Below are 13,540 nucleotides of genomic sequence, written 5' to 3'. Positions count from 1 at the left end.
AAGCGAATTCATATCTCTGACTAATAACGCAGCCGCTCTGGCTGTGTGACATCTGACACGCATTGTACTGTCTCTGCTCTCTACATAGAGGCAGTGCTGACTGTTACGGTTTCAAGCAGTAACAGTCAATATACAACAACTAGTGTACAATTATTTTCTAAACACATACGAGAGTAACTGAAATGTAGAGCTAACAAACTCTTCTCTGAGAAGCCCATAGTTTTGCCCCTGTTGCTACACTACTAGTGTTCTTCAGAATCAAGGAACTTTCTAAAGGATAGCTCATTGTGGTCTACATTAAAGCACCACCATTTTGTTTAGTGTGCTTGTTTCATTGGCTGGGGGTTCGGCTTTCTCAGCAGATACTAGAGGTTCCTGGGGTTGGTTGCTTGTGTATTAGTTTGTTGTCCTTGCTGGATATATTTGGTTGCTGGACTTTTCTCAGTGACACTGAAGTGATGGTATGTTTTCCACTGGCATGAAGTCCTGCTGAAGTTTTTAAACACCTTTGTCATTGCTACACTGAAAATAGTCCACCAACTAAAAGACTTCCAGCCAGCTGTGTCCAGTGACATCTGATGAAGGACTAGAGGATGACCAATATCAACTGTGCTGCAACAAATGAGTTTCTTTCTCTGACCTTACATCTACAAGTTAGACCATCAAAATAGGTGTGTCTAATAGAGTGGACAGTGACTGGACACTCCAGCAGCCCTGCTGTGCCTGATCCACTTTTACCAGCCCAACACACACTACCACACCACCACCACATTTCACTGCAGCAGAGAGAATGACCCACAAAAAATCATACATGTACTCTTAAAAATTATCATACTTCAAGTGTTTTTTATTAAAGGAAAGGGTTCTTTATAGAACCATGAACACTTAAAGAACCATTTGCATGATTAAAGTGTTCTTTGCATCATCGTGTGCAATAGGCCGTTCTAAATACCACCTTTCCGAAACGGCTACTATATAGGACTAAAAAGGGTTCTTATATTGTTACAAGCTTGTTACAATAGAGTGATAGTTTTTGGTGCCATATAAAACAATTTTCTTAAAGGTCCTATATAGGGCCATCATAACACATTCTCCATTAATGTGATTAATTAATGTGTACAATGCAAAGACCCCTTTAATCATGCAAAATGTTCTTTGAATGTTCAGGATTCTATATTCATGAGTTGCAGCAGCTGACATCACAGTACATATTAGCCGCTGTACTGGGGACCTACTCATTACTCAAACACAATTCAAATAAAAAGTGATATTTATATTGTTTTATTTTTCTGACAACACTTTTAGTCCTCATTTAAACATTAAAATCAAAGAAATACGTAGGGATCCCAGACCGATTTGTCTGTTTCATGTTTGTAAACAGAGCTCTGTTCATCTGTCTGTCAATACATTTGAGACTCATGTGCTAACAGTTTTCTTATGGATCCAATGACAAATGCTAATGTGGCTAACCAATTAACTGTATTTTTCTCTTCATTATACTACACAGTGTGATCTTTTACCCTTCCCTGACATAGAGAGGAGCTGGATTTCTGTGGTTCTGGGTGTTTTTCTACTCTCTCCAACATAGGGAGAGGAGCTTTGTATGAGATAAATTTATGTCTTTCCCATTCGTTTACATTAGCTGTGCACTCTGAAACAAATAATCTGCCCCCAATATGGCACCCACGTCAAAAAAATTTAATCACTGCAACCCATGTATAGAACCATTTATTAATTTACAAAAGAACCTTTGTAGAACCATATTTTTTAAGTGTTTGCTCTAGGTGAAATACATCTATGACAAAGGATCTCTGATGTGGTTTGTAGAACATTGTCTTCCAAGGGTTTTTTTTTTTTTTTATGCTGTCCACACTTCTTTGGTACTACACTCCTGAGCCTGCTTCAGCTAAACAGCTGCTGGACAGGTCCTGTTGCTGTGTTTCTGTCCCTCTGAGGGACAATAATTTAGACTTAAGACCAGTTAAGGCAAGAGGAGAAGCTGTGCCGGGTTCTGTTCTGAGAGTGTCAGTGTTGGCTAAAATGCTGTGTCCTTGGGTTTTTTTTTTTTTTTGGGTCCCCATCTTCCAGAAGCCCCCGCAGGCAGCTTGTGAATATTGATGGCCTGAGTGTCCAAGGCCTTGCCTCAGAAGATTCATTTCGACATGACTGCTGCTCTCACAGGACTCTTCTCCAGACAAAGTCATGATCGCTAAAACAAAACAGCCCCAATCCTGTTGTCTGCACTGGGGCAGGGGACCTGAAGGGTCCACACAGTAATGCTGTATTATGTTATATAAAGATGTGTTACACTTCAAAACTCCCAGTCACAGTTCTTCAGCAGTGATCTCTGCTTTTGTAACAGGCATAGTGACTGTTATGGTCCACACACACAGTACTTATAAATGTGGTCCCTGGTCTTGTACTCACACAGACAGTTCTTTTAAAGTTGGTCCTCCAGTTGGCAACATATCAAAGACAGTAAAAAAAATCATTAACAGAGAAAAATGATAAAAATTAATGACTGAATTTTAACTGAAACATAAACATGTACACAAATGCCTGGTTGTGCAAGTTTAGTTATGCTGCAACCCAAACTGTCCTGTTAGCCCAGCTTTTGCTGTTCTAACTTTAAGGGTGAATCCCATTTCTTACCCCTACCCAATGTTTTCTAATGTCATCCTTGGAACTGAGGTACACTGTCTAGTGTAACTCAGCCTAAATAGAAAATGTGGTTCTCATTGGCTGTCACTTTTATTTAGTTCATCAGCAGCCAAAGTTAGCTGTCCATTATTTGGTGCTGCAGTGAGTGGAGTCACAGTCCAGCCTACAGGGGTTTGTTTTGCGGCAGTGCTGAGAGAAACAGGTCAGTGCTGAAAATCTTATTTTAGGACAGAGTCTTGAAGAAACTACATTTAATTTCTCCCTCAACACATTGGTTATGACAGAAAAGCTGACTGACTTTTAGAATCAAAGTAATTCTTTACACATAAAATTTCATATAAGAAAAAATATAAAATTCATTCATTATCTGTAACCGCTTATCCAGTTCAGGGATGTGGTGGGTCCAAAGCCTACCTGGAACCATTGGGCGCAAGGCGGGAATACACCCTGGAGGGGGCACCAGTCCTTCACAGGGCAACACACACACACACATTCACGTGTGTTTTTGGACTGTGGGAGGAAACCAGAGGACCTGGAGGAAACCAACACGGACACGGGGAGAACACACCAACTCCTCATAGTCAGTCACCCGGAGCGGGAATCGAACCCACAACCTCCAGGCCCCTGGAGCTGTGTGACACTACCTGCTGCGCCACCGTGCCGCCCAAAAATTATAATAACAACTTATTTATATGAGCTGTTTGTGAAAACACCTTTTGTTTACTTTGTTATAAAAAAGAAATTAAGCCTCAGCATAGATTTCTTTCTTAATGCGAGATATTCAGTGTCAAGCACTAAATATAATGTACACTGTGCACTGTGTAAAAGTACTATCTAAGAAAATATAAGTATTGAATAGGGACTCTGTAACGGCAGATATTCAATATTAAAAGACTCGGATAGGGATCAGGGACAAAAAGAATTGACATCACTATATGAAAGTAAACAAATACTGAAAGTTCTAAAAAAATAAACAACTCAAGTTAAAAATGTGTTTTTTCTGTGGTAATACAACATGTGAATAAAAACATACAATTTGAACTTAAGCCACTTACAAACTTACAGTCGTTTTTTTCCTCAAACATACATTTCTGCCTTAAAAGCTTCTAAACAAACAAACCAAAAGTGAACTGAAGTTCTCCAGAATCATAAATATTGCCTTTAAAGTGTAACTGGAAATTAGCTACCTTCCACGACATATTTTTTTATGTTTGTAATGAAGAAATGGGTCATAATATATTAAAAGGGACATATTATAACTCTTTTTAAACGTTAGATAGGTTTGTGGTCTATACAAAACATAATCATGAAGTCCTTTGCAAAAAATCAGTCTCACATAAAGACCCTTTCAGAATGAGCTGTTTAAGTGCTCTTGCACTTTTATGCAAATAAGCTGTTGCTGGCCATGCTCCACCCATCTCATGACATCACAATAAGGGAGCCATCCAAACAGCTAGCAGAAGCCTATGATTCCTGACACCAAAATTTTTCAACTGACTCACAGAAAACGGATGGATTTTTTTTTCACACTTGGATTGTTTATAGGAGCAGTAAAGACCCAAGTGGAAATACAAAAGCATGCAAAGTGTGTTTTGTATAATATGTCCCCTTTAAAATTATATTAAACAGAGATAATACATTTGTTATAATAGTTTACCAAAGAGAAAATGACCTTTGTGGGTTAATTTCCCAACAAGGACTGACATGCTATCCTTAGGCAAAATGGAGAAATGGGATTATTTAGATATTGTTAATAGTTGTGTGGAGAAACAAATACACCAATTGTCAGTTATATTTCATTTTACACTGTAGTAAAGTCCTTATGAAATGTTGTAGTCATCCAGACCATCTTTATAATGGTGGTTCACTGCTGCGGTCACACAGACAGTCCTCATAAAAGTGGTACAGTAATGTGCACCAAGAAAGTTCAAGAAAGCTGGTCTAAAATGTTCACACAGACAATTTAGGTATAATGTTAGGTATAAAGGTATAATGGTGTTGTGCTTACACAGACAGCTCTCATAAAGGTTGTCCACCATGTTGTGGTCAGCCAGACAGGCCTTAGTGTTGTTTTGTTTATACAGTCAGACATTTCCTGTGCACCAGTGGACCATGAGTGAACACTAATAAGAAAATGAATGGCCTTTGGTTTGTGCAGATTCTAATTTGCTATAGCTCAAGCTGGAAGAGTTCTCCTCGGGCTCAGAGATGGATATAAAGAATGCTGTGGTTATTAAATTATACAGATATTAAAACACTCCCCCGGGTGTGGCAGGAGGCTGCAAGAGATTTTAATAACAATAAAATATCACCTTGGACATTTATAATAAAGGCAGAGAGAGCGAGACAGAAAGAGAGAGAGAGAGAGAGAGAGAGAGAGAGACAGAAAGATGGGTAGACTGAAAGAGAAAGAGAGAGAGAGAAATGGAGGGATTGAAAGGGGGGGTTGTACACTTCTCCTCCTCTTTTATTCCAGTCTCATGCATCCATTCGTTTTGAGGATTATTTATTGCTTCCTCGTTGAAGTGATACTACGAGAAGCTCTTTCTCTTCATTAGTGGGCTGTCACAGCGACGGCAAGCAGGCACTGATTTGTCCGACTTTTCTGTGGCATGTGTGTGTGAGAGAGAGAGAGAGAGAGGAATATTGGGCGTTGTGCCACACTGCGAGTGTCATGCTATTCATTTTCCTGAAGCTCGGAGAGGCTTTAAAAACGAAGTGGGGAGCAAATAAAGCCACGAAAGTGATGAGAATATCATCTGACATATGTGTAATTACAGACAGGGGACTTTTATTTTGGAGAATAATCAAATGCTGAGGCTCCATTTACATTTCACAAGACATGACTGCGAGTCTACAAGTCTGTGAGCAGGGCCTTTGAAGGAATGCTTGCGTGAAGAAAATGATGATGAATCCACTGTGATCTTGGGTTCAAGTCCCATCTGGGTGGAGTTTCCATGTTCTCCCTGTGTCTGCGTGGGTTTCCTCCGGGGTCTCCAGTTTCCTCCCACAGTCCAAAAACATGGAGGGTAGGTGAATTGGCTTCTCTAATAACTGTCCTGGTGTGTGAGTGAATGAGTGTGTATGTGAATGAATGTCTGTTTGTGTGAGTATATGTGTGTGCACCCAGATATGGATTGGCACTCTGTCCTGGGTGAAATCCTAGTGCCCGATGCAGTCCTCCAGGTGGACGGTCGTTCCTGGTCGAGAGTATGCTGTGCGCTTTGGCTGCCGCTTCTCGCCAGTGTGTGTGTCATCATATCCTCACAGCAATGTTCAAACCCCTAAAAAACAGCCTTCCCAGAAGACCAGAGGCTGCAAACTGCAGTGAAGGAGAACACACTGAATACATTGATATACCTAATACAAGTTGCCTACCTTGATCCTAGATCCCAACGTGGTAAGAGTGTGGATCCCAGGGAGGATCTGTAATTATGGTAATGTTTGCCATGTTCTAATGAGTAATGGATGGTGTGTGTCTAGGGTCCCACCATCTTTTCCACTGCATTGTTCCTATTTTACACAACTCTACAGAGCTCTGTTCAGCTCTAGTTGCTTGGACCCCAGTTGTTTTTCCACATTAACACCCACCCTGGACTGAAATGTAGCTGGAGACATCACAAAACACTATCTCTGAGGTGTAAAGATGTAAAATAGATATAAAAGTGAGATGAATCTCAAACTTAAATTTAATACTAGAAGCGCCAATTACCTATCAATTTATCACTATGATTCTCTTCTGCCAGCCGGTGTGGCAAAAAATGTGATATACACTGAAAATGGTCCCATGGGCTTCACGTGGTCAACAGCTAAACCCTGCTGTAGAGTGTTGAGAATCTACATAGTGTCATGTGATTAATAATACCTGTGTGGTATCATTACAATGTGTTGATTGGTTTGTTCTCTCTCTCTCGCTCTCACTTGCTCTCTCTCTCTCTCTGTCACGGTTCACGGGGCGGACTGACAGAGGCGGACGCACTTGCTAAAACACAGAAAAGGTTTATTAAAGAAAATTAACAAAACAAAGAAACTTTAAACAAAGAAAAAAGGCTAAACAAGACCCTAGGAAATACACAGTGCAAACGGGACAGACAGACAACAAAAGGAAACGACGACAAAGGAAATGAAACGATGACTGGGAAGCTTCAGAGACAAACAGATAACGAGACCGACTTGAGAACGAAGAAATGAGAAATGTGAAAGGAGAAATGTAGGACAAACAGGACATGAGACAAGGGAACTTAAATACAAGACATAAACGAGACACACCTGGACAGAAAACAAGGAGGACGGGTTAACACATGACACGGACGAGGAGGCGGAACAAAGGCGGAGACTCAAACATAAACAAACATAGCCATGTGCAAATAAAGCACATGGCGGGGACAACAGACTTGACAGGACGAAGGCGTGACAGATGCCCCCCCCATGAACGCGCAACTCCCGGGGCACGTACTCCTAAGCCTCCTAGGAGTTGGCACAGGAGAGGGCACGGAAAACAAAACCACGGAAGACAAGACTCAAGACTAGACAGGAACAGACACAGGAACTGGGGACACGACAGGACCGGATAAATGAGATGGGACATGGGACATGACAGGAGACTGACAAAGGGGGGCAACAAGAGACTGATAAAGAGACGAGAACGGACTGGACAGGACAGGAGTGGACACATGAGACTGGACAGGGTTTTTGACATTGGACATGACACTGGATGGGAACAGGGACTGGACAGAAGACGGGACAGGTGACAGGACTTGAGACAAGACAGAGGGTTGAAAGGGAGACTGGACAGGAGACAAGACAGGTGACTGAACATTGGACTGATACGGGGACTGGACAGATGACAGGACTGGGTGCTGGGAATGGACGGGAGCAGAGACTGGTGACAAGACACTGGACCGGACAGAAACGTTAGACTGTAACGGGGTCTGTGACTGGACAGAAGACAGGACAGGTGACATGACACTTGACTGCAACGGGGACTGGACTGGAGACGGGACAGAGGGTTGAAACAGGGACTGGACAGGACAGTCACGGGGACAGGAGCGGCTGAGGGAGACGCCATTACGGGGACAGGAGCGGCGGGTGCCGCCAATCACGGGGACAGGAGCGGCCGTAGCCACCATCACGGGGACAGGAGCGGCCGTAGCCGCCATCACGGGGACAGGAGGCCCTGCGACGACGTTCACGGAGGCAGGGGAACCTGCGACGACGTCCACGGAGGCAGGGGAACCTGCGACGACATCCACGGAGGCAGGGGAACCTGCGACGACATCCACGGAGGCAGGGGAACCGGCGACGCCGTCCACGGAGGCAGGGGAACCGGCGACGCCGTCCACGGAGGCAGGAGAAGCGGGCACCGCGCTAACGGAGACAGTAGCGGCCGTAGGCGCTGCTTTCACGGAGACATGAGAGGCGAGCGTCGCGCTCACGAAGACAGGAGAGGCGCGCGCCGCGCTCACGAAGACAGGAGAGGCGCGCGCCGCGCTCACGAAGACAGGCGCGGCTGGAGGCGCCGCGTTCACGAAGACAGGCACGGCCGGAAGTGCCGCGCTCACGGAAACTGAAGCGGCAGGAGGCGCCGTGTTCATGAAGACAGGAGCGGCCGTTGGCGCCGCACTCTCGGAGAAAGGGGCGGCCGTTGGCGCCGCTCTCACGGAGACCGGAGCAGAGGCTTCCACCAAGGCAGGGGCTCGTGCTGCTCGTCGGGCTCGTGCTGGAGCTGTAGAGGGTTAAGGGCGTTTCACAGGCGCACCCATTAGATCCCTCAGAGGTGCGCCCCTGTTAGCCCCACCTCCATAGTCCTAAGGTTGGAGGCTAACAGCCCATACCCTTAACCCCCCCCCAAAAATTTCCCCGGACCTGAGGGGGTAATCCGACATCGACGGGGTAACTCCAGCAAGTTGCTTTCGCCGACTCTTCTTTCCTCGATTTCTCCCGTAGGAGCAGTCCGTCGATTCAGGAGTCGACTCAACAGAAGTCCTTGACTCAATTAGTGCCTGGATAATATTAGCCTGGACTTCTTTTAGCTTCTCGCTGGGATAAACCATCAATTCTCGACTCGAGTCCTTTGTTGGGGGAAAAGGAACCGCGCCGGGCACGAGCTGGAGCCGTGGACTCCATTCTGAGGCCGCTCTTAAAGCCTCCTCCACAGGTTTTTTTAGGGCTTGTTCGAAATGGAGTCCGGCGAATAGCACCCCTCCTAACAAAGTGGTCTGAGCTAGCTGCGTCCAGATAAGGCTCGTACATTCTGTCACGGTTCACGGGAACTTTAAACAAAGAAAACAGGCTAAACTAGACCCTAGGAAATACACAGTGCAAACGGGACAGACAGACCAAAAAACGAAACGACGACAAAGGAAATGAAACGATGACTGGGAAGCTTCAGAGACAGACAGACAACGAGACCGACTTGAGAACGAAGAAATGAGAAATGTGAAAGGAGAAATGTACGACAAACAGGACGTGAGACAAGGGAACTTAAATACAAGACATAAACGAGACACACCTGGACAGAAAACAAGGAGGACGGGTTAACACATGACACGGACGAGGAGGCGGAACAAAGGCGGAGACTCGAACATAAACAAACATAGCCATGTGCAAATAAAGCACATGGCGGGGACAACAGACTTGACAGGACGAAGCCGTGACACTCTCTCTCTGAGTGAAATCCACTTCTGACAGATTTTTGTCTGCTGAGCTTTCTGCTATTTGTTGTTGTTGTTTTGAAATACAGAACAAATGTATATATTTCAAAAATAATTCAGGATGCCAATAAAAAAAATGGAATGGCACCCAGTGACCCTAGCTTTGGTGACCACAACAATGACAGCGGTTGTTTACCCATTGTGTGTATTCACTTGTAGTTGTTGTTTTTTGGGATCAAATACAGCTCTGCACCTCAGCTCATACAAAGTAGTGGAATTTTTCTGTTCCTTCTTGCTGCATCCAGCTCTCAGCCACTAATCCAAGGATCATTTAACCTCTTCAAAAAAACACAGCACAATTTTAGGAGCTGCCATTGTGAGTTGCATAAAAACAAATGCGGTTGCCACTGTAGCTTGGTGATTTTACAAGTGGCCAGATTTGCCTTACGGAAAAGCTTAGGAAAGTTGATTAGGGTCCATGCAGTGGAAATAGTTCCCTTCTCTGAGTCCTGTGTGGTACAGTCAGGTACTGGATGTGGTGTTCTTGAACCTTTATAAAGGCACTTGGTCATTCACTTATTCTATAAAAAGCAGGTAACCCATTAAAGGAATACTACATAATATTTTTACCCTAAAATTAAAGCTTCACAATCATTGTGAAGCTTCACTAACCTGTGATGGGGAGAATAAAGCTTCTGTCATTGCTGCTCTGGGCTCAGCACCACACAAACTAGATTATGTAGGATCCCCCACATTGATTTCAGAAGAGTGTTGTAAAAATAAATTACTCTCAGAAACAGTAGAGGGAAAAAGAACCAAATCTTACCTTGTGTTCTTTTAAATCCACATTGGCTTTGCCTTCTTCATGAACAGCTCCCCTCCAGCACCCAACTCGAGCCTTGGAAGAACTCACAGGCCTTGTTCTTAAATTCTGAGTGGCATCAGCCTTTACCTTTGCTAATGCGGCTAATTTCCTCCCGCCACAAGCTCGTAATCCATCTTACATTTACAAAGCGGGGCTGTTTGTTTATGTTTGTTTCGCCTTAACCAGGTTGGGGGATCCCTTCCCCCATTCTCTGCATCCTGAAAAGATGGAGGAGTCAGATTATCTCAGTGTCAGATGAATTGTGTGTGTGGGGGTGTGACCTGTCACGCTAAAACAACAGCACCTTTATCAGATCAGTGTCGTCTCAGGCTCCGAGATTAAAAGAACATAAAGAGAGAGCAGCTTCACAAATGATGGTGGATCAATTACATAACAACATACACATCTGGAATTTGTGTGCACCAGATGTTGGAACTTTGCTGTGTCCAGACATAAACGCTTTACTGAAGTCAGGTCAAAAACTCCACTATAGCTATTGCTAAAGGTACCTCCAGGGTACACAGATTCACTGCTCAGCATTGGATATACTCATGTGAAGCTGCTCCAAAGTGTCCCATTTCACTGTGAATGCTTTTCTATGGGGATTATACAAGTGGTGTGTCCTCTATGGTTTGTCCTTATAGTATCTGAGCTCACCCAAAGATGGATGGACAATTCCAAACACTCACCCAATCACTCACACACACGCCTGTGGACAGTTTTACACACTCACCCTGTCACTCACAATTTTACACAGCTGATCTTCCTACCAATATATGAGTTAGTGACTGTTGGAGGAAACCCGACCAACTGCAGGAAACCCATGCAGCCACAGGGAGAACATATCAGAATCCTTACAGACAGTGACCCTGAATATAGAACTCAAGACCTTGAGACATTGGAGCTGTGTACCAATGATGCTATTGTAATGTAATTGTGGCAGGGGTCTATAAACACTGGACAATTTTTGTTGTATTTTCTATTTCCTTGTAAACTAGTGGCCCCTTAAGGAGCTCAGTCCCATTCTCTAAGCCTGAGAAGCAGAGAGACCCATAGGGAAGAAGAGAACCATAATGTAGAGTTAAGATGCTTTTTCAGGGTCTAGATTAGTATTAGTTCAGTCTCATCCGAGCAAGATGACTTTCTGATCAGCTCCTTGTAAACAATTTCTGCTCATTCGGGGCTCATGCAACAATGCGAAACCGTGGCATCCTTTGTTAGATAAGATTATTGTCTTCAGGAAAAAAACAGAATTAAAAAAAAATAATGCAGGCATTCCTCAGTTGGCGGCAATTTCATGGAGGTCTGCTTTTTTAATCAAATTCAGCATAAACGAATGATTTGCCTTGAAAGCTTTGACAAAAAATAGGTGGGAAAAAACAGCTTCAATAAAGCAAGCAGGGAGCCAGGGAAAGGCAAAAAGCCGGAATTCAATCCATTTCCATCGTTGTCACTGAGGCTTTAACTTCATGGCTTTTCAAGAGTGATTTACACACAACAAAAAGGGAATTAAAGCGTTTATCTTTGTTTGTCTGTGAAATTCAATCGTACTCCCATATCCCGCTATTAAGCACCTCATTTTCCGCCTCACCATCACCTTGACTCCCAACTAATTTCTAACCTGGCATTTCAGAATTGTTTAGGATGTTAATTACCTGGAGCTCTGTTACAGATGTGATTTTCTAACAAGGTGGACATTCTCTTTTTACTGGCCCTTCACCACTGAGGTTTTCCTTTATTTTGTGGGTACAGTATACGCCCAGATACTTTTAGACACTCTTGTAAGCAGTTTGTCTGTGCATTGTGTTTAATTCCAATGCCCTTTGGTTTGGCCCTCCTGCATGAAAATCTGTGTTTTCTGTGTTGTTGACTTAGGAGTTGTTAGTGGTACAGGCCTAGTTAAATTGGCTGTGGGCTGTAGAGCAGTTCAGCTGTGTTATTCGGATTGATGAAGCTCCATCAAGGGATGAGTTGGAATGGCATCTGTGAACCAGAATTACACCCCAGAATGTTCTTATGGCTGAATGCTAAGTCCTCACTTCAGTGACCTGACATGCCCTTCCAGAAGAGTAGAGGGTGTAAAATACAGTAGGAGATGCAGTAAAAAAAAGATGCCCCCCCACAACCCCACCCGACCCCTACCACCACTACCATTCACCACCAAGTTTCATTAGAAACTTAAGATAGAAAACAGAGAGGGAGGCGTGAGAGAAAGAGAATGTTCTCAAAACCTAATGAAATATTGGATACTTTCTCCTAGAGGATTAGCCTCCTGGACTCTCCAGGGCCCAGCCACCCACCTAGATAAAACCAAAAGGCCATGCTGGATTTCCTCAGTGGATGTGCACCTCAAGGGTCAATCAATTGCAGAGACCACTGGTCCAGTCCCACCTCCACCACTTTAATCACTTAATCACATTCTCTCAATTGGCTGATTTACTTCATGAGCAGCCGAGTGGAAACTGGGCCCTGATGCACACACACACACACACAAACACACACACACTTACACTCAGGTAATGTGTTGTCCAAAAATAGGCCATTGGTAATCAATGGAGACAGTGTCTGAGCTTCAAACACACTGACTGTGTGTGTGTGTGTGTGTGTGTGTGTGTGTGTGTGTGTGTGTGTGTGTTTGAGAGAGAGAAAGAGACAGCATGGGTGAGACATGCAAATATAATCCAAAAATACATCTCAGAAATCTGTAATCAATAATCTTGTCTCAGTGAGAGAGAGAGAGAGAGAGAGAGAGAGAGAGACAGATAAAGAGAGGGAGGGAGAGAGAGAGAGAGACAGATAAAGAGAGGGAGGGAGAGAGAGACAGGGAGAGAGAGAAAGCATGTGTGAGAGAGAGAGAGGTCCGTGAGGAGTGTGTGTCCTAATATTTTCACCCTCGCTACCCTTTTGGCAAGAGGTCAGGTCTTCTGTCCTGATGTATGAGTTATGAACCTCTGAAAGGCCTTTCAAGCTAGTGTGTGTGTGTGTGTGTGTGTGTGCGCTGAGGGAGAGAGAAAGAGAGAAACCAATGTGAGTGTGTGCGGCTGGCATTTGGATCCAAACAAAACACCCACTGCTTTTAAAAAATTTTACCTGAGAGAGAGAGAGAGAGAGAGAGAGTGGCGCCAGCTGAAATGTCACCCCAGCCCGAAGGCATGATAGTGGCGGCGTTAGGCAGACAGGCCTGAGGGAGGTTCACTCTGCTTTGTGGCCATAGAGCTGTTCTCCTGTGTTACCGTGGGAGACGGGGAGGTGAAGGACAACCTGCAGAAGGTCTGCTGCAGCCATAGCAACCGATAAAAGAAGCAAGAGACCACTGGAAGGTTAGAAGGGTGGAAGAATCTTAAAGCCTCTGTCTGGATTA

At 44.2% G+C, this 13,540-nt stretch overlaps 1 protein-coding gene across 1 annotated transcript in view; it reads left to right on the top strand.

The window, feature by feature from the left end:
- Positions 1-13,540, top strand: part of LOC136709612 (carbohydrate sulfotransferase 8-like) — a 330,333-nt gene that overhangs the window by 281,184 nt on the left and 35,609 nt on the right. The gene's annotated exons all lie outside the window — the stretch shown is intronic.

The sequence above is a fragment of the Hoplias malabaricus genome, chromosome 11 (assembly GCF_029633855.1).
Source record: "Hoplias malabaricus isolate fHopMal1 chromosome 11, fHopMal1.hap1, whole genome shotgun sequence".
Lineage (NCBI taxonomy): Eukaryota > Metazoa > Chordata > Actinopteri > Characiformes > Erythrinidae > Hoplias > Hoplias malabaricus.
Note: the sequence above shows the minus strand (reverse complement) of the source record. Positions and strands in the feature narration are given on the sequence as shown.